This window comes from Schistocerca americana, chromosome 1 (assembly GCF_021461395.2).
Source record: "Schistocerca americana isolate TAMUIC-IGC-003095 chromosome 1, iqSchAmer2.1, whole genome shotgun sequence".
Taxonomy (NCBI): domain Eukaryota; kingdom Metazoa; phylum Arthropoda; class Insecta; order Orthoptera; family Acrididae; genus Schistocerca; species Schistocerca americana.
The window spans coordinates 434486030-434495962 of record NC_060119.1 but is presented as its reverse complement, the minus strand read 5'-3'; positions in this window follow the sequence as shown (position 1 = coordinate 434495962).

The following is a 9933-nucleotide window of genomic DNA, read 5'->3' as shown; positions in this document are numbered from 1 at the left end:
TTAATTAAATTATCTATTTCTGTCCAGTGGTGTGTTGTAATTATTGTATAATTACAAATGCGCGCTCTCTTTCCATCGCAGCAATTTTGTCTGAATTAGTTAGCAGTCAATCTAACTCCCTTGTAGGAAAGCTACTATTTGCCTTTGCTTTGTGTGAATAATTAGCAGATATACAGGGTGTCCATAATTAAAGTTCCAGGTACAAAGCGCTGTACAAAGAGAATCACTGCTCAGAATAATATCAAATTCGAACAGAATATTATTGACACAAGGGGAAATGTCACCAAAAAAAACTGAGAATTTTACCAATAGATGGCTATCCACACAGACTCAACCATGTTCAGGAATTGCTTCCTGCTGGCCTGCCAGCAAGACAAACCATCGCTCTGGAATTTCTTGCTTGCTTGGAAGTGGACAATGAACGGCCAGGGCAGAGATGGTGCACAGACAAGGAGTTACAGTCATTTTTAGCGTTATCAAAATTGCTATAAAAATTCATCTTAAGTTTGTGTAAGTAACTTTATCACTTAACCATTTATTAAAAAAGCGGTTCCACTAGCCATCAGAATGCGAAGGTGCATTCAGAAAATTCAAAGAAATGTTAACAGTATTCTGGTATTAGTGTCTCCAAATTATGAAAACAAGTTCCTCTCGATTTGTGACGCAAGTAATAGTGCAGTTTGCTGTGTTCCGCCGAGAGGGTGTAACATCCAGTTGCTTACACATCTCATCGTTTAAACATAGCAGAGAGGAATCATTCTACCATGGAGAAGGAAATGTTGAACCTCATATATGGTGCAACTTCTTTCCAATGTTTTTTATATGGTAATAAATTTAAGGTAATAACAGATCATTTAGGGTTAAAATGTTTATTAGGATTGAAGGGTTCATCAAGTAGATTAATGTTCAAATGTGTGTGAAAGCTTATGGGACTTAACTGCTAAGGTCATCAGTCCCTAAGCTTACACACTACTTAACCTAAATTTTCCTAAGGACAAACACACACACCCATGCCCGAGGGAGGACTCGAACCTCCGCCAGGACCAGCCGCACAGTCCATGACTGCAGCGCCCTAGACCGCTCGGCTAATCGCGCGCGGCTAGATTAATGTGTTGGAGTTAAATGTGAACATGCATACCGGCTCTTTTCGTACTCTAACCATCATATCCAGTAAATAAATTACGATTATTTTTTCACATTTTTTAAAGTCTCCAACTAATCACACAACTATCATGAACTACTACTTCACCAGCTCGACTTCACCTGCTCGTTCCTTACTGCTAAAATTGTAAGTGTTACTGGTGAATATGGCGGTGGAATCGTAGTACTTTTCCTATCGTATTACTAACCGACGCGGTCATCCTACGGTCACATTGGTCAAGAGGGACTCAAAGCTCCATTCAGATATCATTATTTATGTTTTCCATGCTTTCCCTAAATCGTTAAACTAAATGACGGAAATGGTTCCTATAAAAAGGATATGACTGATTTACCGCTCCGTCCTTGTCCAACCTGAATCTAATGACCTTGTTTCCAATTACTTGTTTATTCAGGACTCTTTGTAACATATGCTATCTATTCCAGTTTAAAAGCGCGTCTTACAGCATGAAATTGTTCTGCCTCTCCCCACGCTGTATTTATACATGTCCCCACATAAGGAGAAGAACGTGGTTGTAGATATATGGCACCACCACTGCTGTGATTCGTCAGAAACCCATTTCTCACACTGTGAGTGTGTCCACAGTGGGGCTCCAGCCAGCTGTGTAGACCACAAAAGCGCTGATAGCCACGACTGTCCACATCACAAAGGGAGGACTTCAAAAGGCGAAATAGAACGTCAAGACTCCTTAAACAACACCAACCCGTTGCAATATAGTGATGGCACTGTCCATCTAGGCAAATGTCACACCTTCCAACTCTCCGGCGTCTCGCCCTCATCACGGCTTAAAGCACCTACTCTAGTGATTTAGTATGTGCAAACGTCATCTAAATCCACAGAATTGTGAAGATACCGTTCTTAGCTGCACCTTTCGGTGATCCAAAGGTCCATATTTGCACCTGCCCGTCTGTGAGGGGACTTCAGAAAGTAAGTTACAAATTATTATGGCAAGGCTAGTAACTTTTATTGAATGCTGCACTGTACTTCAGTGTGAGAGAGATGTGCAACACTGTTTTACAACATAGTCACCAAGTGTGTAAACAACAGACAGAATGTTCTACCACTCGTTTAATCCTTCAACGAAAGAAATATCCTCTTTGGTCACAGAGCGATTCGAGAACAGCTGCGTAAAATCATCGTAAAATCTGCAAGTGCTGCGAATCAGTTCCTCGACTGCCTACATTTTGTTGTCAGTGGTCGACGCCAATGGCTTTCCTTCCTGATTACCATACCTATGTGTCTGGGGCGTCGATCAAATTGTTGATATCATTTCATTGTGGCTAGAGGCGACACTGCGTTTGGTCCACACACCACCAGAATTACACAGTGAATTTACGTACAAATGAGACTTTTAATCACAGGAATAGTACTTACCCACATATTTGAACTTAGGAATACCTTTCCAGCTGCTACGTCGTTTCTCTCCTACACCATGATGCACCTGTTATCCGCACCGCAGCGGAACTTTCTTCTGACAACGCCCAACTCTTGTTGCGCATTAGTCTTAGTGTGAGACAACATAAGTAAGTAACGTTTTGAAATCCTCCCGTGCAACCAACCCATTCCTCTCACTAATACTGTAAAGTATTTACGATTGACATTTGGCAAAAAAACTAACGTGGAACACACACTCGATTGTTATTTAACAAACCTTAAGCCGTCGTAAACTACTAAAAGTTGTAATAGGCTGCATCTGATGCCTAATCCTGCTAGTATTGTCCTCAAAGAAATTTTTCAAGTCCCTTGAAGTCTTAAAAAGGCTTCCACTTAGTCTCACCTTTATCATGCGTCTATTTCTATCATTTAGGATTCAATTATATCTCATCCATATTCCAAACTTTCATATTTTCTTAGAAAATCTTTAGACCCAATGCAGCAATGGTGGTGGTGGTGGTGGTTAGTGTTTAACGTCCCGTCGACAACGAGGTCATTAGAGACGGAGCGCAAGCTCGGGTTAGGGATGGATTGGGAAGGAAATCGGCCGTGCCCTTTCAAAGGAACCATCCCGGCATTTGCCTGAAACGATTTAGGGAAATCACGGAAAACCTAAATCAGGATGGCCGGAGACGGGATTGAACCGTCGTCCTCCCGAATGCCAATGCAGCAATCAAAAAATCTTATCACAGCACCCTGTACCTAACAACCCATTAATCACCAGTCAAGGTGCCCTGCTACAGCACTACATTCATATTCACCATTAGTGCAACTCAGTGTCTTATCATCCCTTTCCAGGCGGAACTTCGCCTAACTCCCACTAGTCAACAATAAAATCCATCTTCCGTTTCCTCCCTCCTCTGTCCTTCCAGTCTATAACTGCTAGTTACTTCCTACAATTCCACATGGCCCCATAAGAGTACTGACCATGTCACGAGTATCAGGTATATTATCACTATTATGCACCAGCAACATCACCATTATATCAAAGCAGCAACAGCATCATCCTCCGTGATTACGTTTTAACTGTTATGTGTGATCAAAAGAATATTTTAGAAATCATAGAAAGTATCTATCTTAGGGTGTGTTGTAACAGAGAATTTATTTCATCTGTTTCATATAACTAAAATGTTTTTATGTTTGCAAAATCTTGGGTGGAAGAAACGTTTTATCCGCTGCCAGTCCACTCCCCTCATGGAGAAATGAAACAAAAATACAAAAATTAAGAATTCCTTGTGTCCGTTTGCTTCTCGCGTTATCAAGAACTAGTCGTATTCTCTTGTCAGTGTATCACAGTTAACTGTTGACGTTCATGAACTATACATACTATGCTGGTATGTGAAGCACACAACATCGAACTCACGGTTAGTTTCTATTCTTTTGTTTCCGTAGCCCTCACTGATTGTTCATCTCGACAGCTTCAGAGCGCATTGTTCTTCCTAAGAAGATATCGAGGTGAACAATCAATGTGGGCTCTGAAAAACAAAATATCATTGATGGGTGTAGTGGCTGTCTGGAGTCGACCCGCCTGTAGGTAGAAGTGTGACACCAAAAATAATTCACAATGTGGTTGGAGTCCAGGCAGCGAATAGACGTAACAGTGCAAGTCATAGAACCGGAAGCAGATGGCTGTGTCAGCCGCCGGGAGTACCGTGCGTAAAATACAGTTGCGCACTGTTACTACATTCTACCGTTCTATGGCACCCTCTAAATGTCGTATTAAAACTATACCATTTTCCTTCAAATGCGAGCCGGAAATCGAGCTAAAATTACGTCATTTCTCTTCGAATGTCAGCCAAAATCGCTCTATAATTACGCCTTTTGGGTGGAATGTGTGCTGGAATGAAAATAAAATGGAGGAAAACATGCTTGGAGCGATCTCTCTGTGATGAGTAGAAACAAGAAAGAAGATGCTGTGATATGCAAATGATTAGCTTTTCAGAGCATTCACACAAGGTTGGCGCCAGTGGCGACATCTACAACGTGCTGACATGAGGAAAGTTACCAACCGATTTCTCATACAGAAACAGCAGTTGACCGGCTTTGCCTGGTGAAACGTTGCTGTGATGCCTCGTGTAAGGAGTGGAAATACGTACCATCACGTTTCCGACTTTGATAAAGGTCGGATTGTAGGCTATCGCGATTACGGTTTATCGTATCGCGACACTGCTGCTCGCGTTGGTGGAGATCCAATGACTGTTAGCAGAATATGGAATAGGTGGGTTCAGGAGGGTAATACGGAACGCCGTGCTGGATCCCAATGGCCTCGTATCACTAGCAGTCGAGATGACAGGAATCTCATCCGAATGGCTGTAACGTATCGTGCAGCCACGCCTCGATTCCTGAGCCAACAGATGGGGACGTTTTCAAGGCAACAACCATCTGCACGAACAGTTCGACGCCGTTTGCAGCAGCATGGACTATCAGTTCGGAGACCATGGCTGCTGTTACCCTTGACGCTGCATCACAGACAGGAGAGCTGCAATGGTGTACTCAACGACGAACGTGAATGCACGAATGGCAAAATGTCATTTTTTCGGATGAATCCAGGTTCCGTTTACAGCATCATGATGGTCGCATCCGTGTTTGGCGACATCGCGGTGAACGCACACTGGAAGCGTGAAATTCGTCATCGCCTTACTGGCGTATCAACCGGCATGATGGTACGTGTATTTGCGTGAAGTTTCAATTTATCTTCTCCATGTCTGTATGATAAATACCGTCCCAAAACGTGTGATGTCGAGAACACAACTGATGAGTAATTGTACATTACTCTTGTGGTCTGGCACATTGTGACCTAAAATATTAATAAGTGTGAATAACGTTATTCGCATCCTTGAAAATTTAATTACCGAAGGTAAATAACCAAATAGCATATGAAATTTACTATGACTTCATGAAAATGCACTTGCTTTTCTTCATTGTGTTACTTCTCAAGTGCCATGTAAATTACATAGTGTGTCCAGTGATGAAAGAAATATAGATTAGAAACTGAGTGCTCGCGGGATGCGAACCGTCTTCTTGTCTAAGACCTTCTCACAACGTGAGAACGCTAATGGCGTGATCACGATGACTGCTGACAATTGGTGTCTCGGCACAGATAAGCTATGTGATCAAAAGCATTCGAACACCCTCAAAAACATACTCGTTTCATATTAGGTGCATTTTGCTACCACCTACTGCCAGGTACTCTTTATCAGCGACCTCAGTAGGCATTAAAGTCTGATTTAAAATAGTTGTCACTTGACAGGCAACGTGCTGCAGGGCTCCCGCCACCAATAAACCAATGGCAGCCGGCGCTGTCGGCTGCCACTGCGTTGCCACTTCGCTCTGCTGAGCTAACTAAGGCATTGTGCCAGCCAGTCCTCAGCGAGCCGTTGTAGACGTGCGGGTGAGAGATTTGAGTGACTTGTAGCTTCGTGTGTTTACAATGTGTGATGAAAGCAGTCGCAAGAGAGGGAGGCCGAGGCTGCACACTCCTCGGAAACCTCCAAAAAGTGGCGGACATGGCGTAGGAGGGCCTCTCGTTCCTTTGGATAAGGTGGTGGAGCGAACTGCAGCTGTTCTGCAAGTAAGCGAACGTTCAGTAATAAGAATCTGCAAGGAGAAATTCACGAAAGAAGGCTCAAGTGACTCATCTAAATTGGAGATACCTGGGAAAAAGAGGCGGCTGGAGAAGAGGGTCACAAAACTTGACTCTTTTCAGGAAGATGGCATTCGTCGTCAAATATACGCATTTTATTCGAGGAAGAAGTATCCAACACTCAAAAAACTACATGCTACCCTCACAGCGGCTGACCTGTTTCGGGGTAGTAAATCGTCTTTGTTACGAGTCGTGAAAATGTTAGGATTCCACTATAAATCCATCTCTGGCAGAAAGTTACTAATGGAACGCCAAGATATTGCAGCCTGGCGATGCCGCTTTCTTAGAGAATTAGTGGGGACAAATGTTGATGATGTCGTTTGGCTTGATGAAACGTGGGTGAATGCAGGACACAGTTTAAAAAAAGGCTGGACAGACGGTACCATCAGCAGAAGTATGGCAGCTCCGATCGGCAGAGGAAAAAGGAAAATTGTAGCACATGTCCCAAATTCAAAAGATTTCATTCCAAATTGTCTGCTGCTATTCAGTTCAAATAAGACCTCCGACTACCACGAAGAGATGAACCACAATACTTCTGTGAAATGGTTTGAAGACTGTGTGCTCCAGAACTTAACAAAAAACTCTATCATTGTTACGGATAACGCTCCTTATCATTCAGTAATACAAGATAAAGCACCCACAAAGGCAACGAGGAAAAACGACATTGTTAGCTGGTTACAGAAACATAAGGTGCAGTTCGACAGTAATTTTACAAGGGCACAATTATTAGAACTTCAATCGCAACACAAGTCAAAGAACCCGATTTACATTGTGGATGAAGTAGCAAAAAAATACGGGCTTAAAGTGCTCAGATTGCCTCCTAAGCATTGGCATTTCAACGCAATAGAGCTGATTTGGGCTCAGGTTAAACGGCATATTGCTGCAGAAAATAAGAAATTCACATTAACCGAAGTGGAACGCCTTTTGAAAGAGGCAGTTGAAATTGTGACATCGGAAGACTGGCAGAAGGTAGTACATCACGTGAAAGGAGTGATACAGGACGCATGGAACAATGAAGGTATCTTACAACAAAGTGTCGAAGACTTGATTACATCTGTCAATACGAGCAGTGAGACTGATAGTTCCACTGACTCTGACTCTGAATTAAGCGGTGTTTTCGCATTGTCGGATTAGTGTGTAGTGTACTTACTGCCATTAAATAGTGTGTTTGTGAATTTATTTCGATTAATTCTTATTCTTGTTGTGAGACTGAGAAATACTGTTTGGCCAGCTCTCGCCATCTCCTTACGGTAAGTTAGAGTGAATTTTAATTCTATTTCATTTTGTGTATACACCAAGACGTTATTCAATGTGTGTAATAGTTTTCGAGACTTGCAATCTAAAGAAGAAAACTTTTGCGGACGCGAAAATTTCTCTCACTTCAATAGTTAATGTAACAACGGCCCTAATTAAAATTAATAAGAGATATTTGAATTGCTTATAGATACCACTGAGACCGGTACTGTAGGTAAATTTCAAAATATTTACATAATATTTATAGGAGATAGAGACTTTAAACGTCATACTTGTTTCGAGTTTAGTACTGATAGGGTTGCTTAAAAATGCTGTTTTCAGAAATTTATATACAGGAAACGTGAAGCACTACGAACACTTTTAAGGATTCTTTGCCGAGTGCATTATTGTGTTAATGAATGGAAAAAAATATTTTGCTGTGACACCAATAGTTTTTCAGTAATGGCGTGATAAGTTAGAAGCTGTTTGCGAAATCGAGAATTTTAATGGTTTCAAACAAATTAACGTAACTCTTGTCCTAATTAAAATTAAGAACAGATATTTGACAGATTGAGAGACATTGTAGAGACATACATCATATGTGGGTTTGAAATTTTTTACTTACTTTTTGTAGGAGATACAGGCTTTAAAACGATTTCCTATCGCCGGGGATAGCGCTGTGCTGAGGCGGCTGCCTCCAGCGAGTGCTTCGCAGCGCAAACGTCAAGTGACAACTATTTTAAATCAGACTATAGACATCGTGAGGGCAGAACTGGGCGCTCCGCGGAACTCGCAGACTTCGAACTTAGTAAGGTGCTTGGGTGTCGCTTGTGTCATACGTTTGTACGCGAGATTTCCACACTCCTAAGCATCCCTAGGTCCACTGTTTCCGATGTGATAGTGAAGTGGAAACGAGAAGGGACACGTGCAGCACAAAAGCGTACAGACCGAAAAAAATGGTTCAAATGGCTCTGAGCACTATGGGACTTAACATCTGATCTCATCAGTCCCTTAAAACTTAGAACTACTTAAGCTTAATTAACCTAAGGACATCACATGCATCCACGCCCGAGGAAGGATTCGAACCTGCGACTGTAGCGGTGGCGCGGTTCCAGACTGAAGCGCCTAGAACCGCTCAGCCACCCCGGCCGGCGTACAGACCGATCTCGTCTGTTGACTGACAGAGACCGCAGACAGTTGAAGAGGGTCGTAATGTGTAATAGGCAGACATCTATGCAGACCATCACACAGGAATTCCAGACTGCATCAGGATACACTGCAAGTACTATGACAGTCGGGCAGGAGGTGAGAAAACTTGGATTTCATAGTCGAGCGGCTACTCATAAGCCACACATTACGCCGATAAATGACAAACGACGCCTCGCTTGGTGTAAGGAGCGTAAACATTGGACGATTGAACAGTGGAAAAACGTTGCGTGGAGTGACGAATCACGGTACACAGTGTGGCGATCCGATGGCTGGGCGTGGGTACGGCGAATGCCCGGTGAACGTCATGTGCCAGCGAGTGTAGTGCCAACAGTAAAATTCGGAGGCGATGGTGTTATGGTGTGGTAGTGTTTTTCATGGAGGAGGCTTGCACCCCTTGTTGTTTTGCGTGGCACTATTACAGCACAGATCTACATTGATGTTTTAAGCACCATATTGCTTCTCATTATTGAAGAGCAATTCGGGGATGGCGATTGCATCTTTCAACAAGATCGAGCACCTGTTCATAATGCACGGCCTGTGGCGGAGTGGATACACGAGAATAACATCCCTATAATGGACTAGCCTGCACAGAGTCTTGACCTGAATCCTGTAGAACACCTTTATGATGTCATGGAACGCCGACTTCGTACCAGCCTTCACCGACCGACATCGATACCTCTCCTCAGCGCAGCACTCTGTGTCCCCCACCTTGCAGCACCTGATTGAACGTATGCCTGCGAGAGTGGAAGCTGTCATCAAGGCTAAGGGTGGGCCAACACCATATTGAATTCCAACATTACCGATAGAGGGCCCCACGAACTTGTAAATCATTTTCATCCTGGTGTCCGGATTCTTTTGACCACATAGTGTACATCAGTTACGTAATAGACATGTAAAACTTCTCTCGTGATTTTCTCGGAATTGACAGATTAATGCACCCCTCTACTTGCACGTTATGTTGCTTTGAAGGCCTACTAAATTTGTACAAAGTTTAAAGTAAGTCCGTGACCCCAACGTCATGGCCTCCTCTTGTCAGACAAGGGTCGCAGCGGCCAGTTTTCGACTGTGCATGTTCTGATGTGACGTCATCCCTTCTGGCACTACGAGTACTATGTTGCTTACTAGGTCAATATTTTTCTTTGAAATGGCTTGTAATGTACTGTGCCAGCATACACTATGAGTTGCTTTTAGGGACCAATTGCGACAATCGTTCTGAAGGTGAATGGTAAGCTGCACAGACGGGTAATTCGTTGGC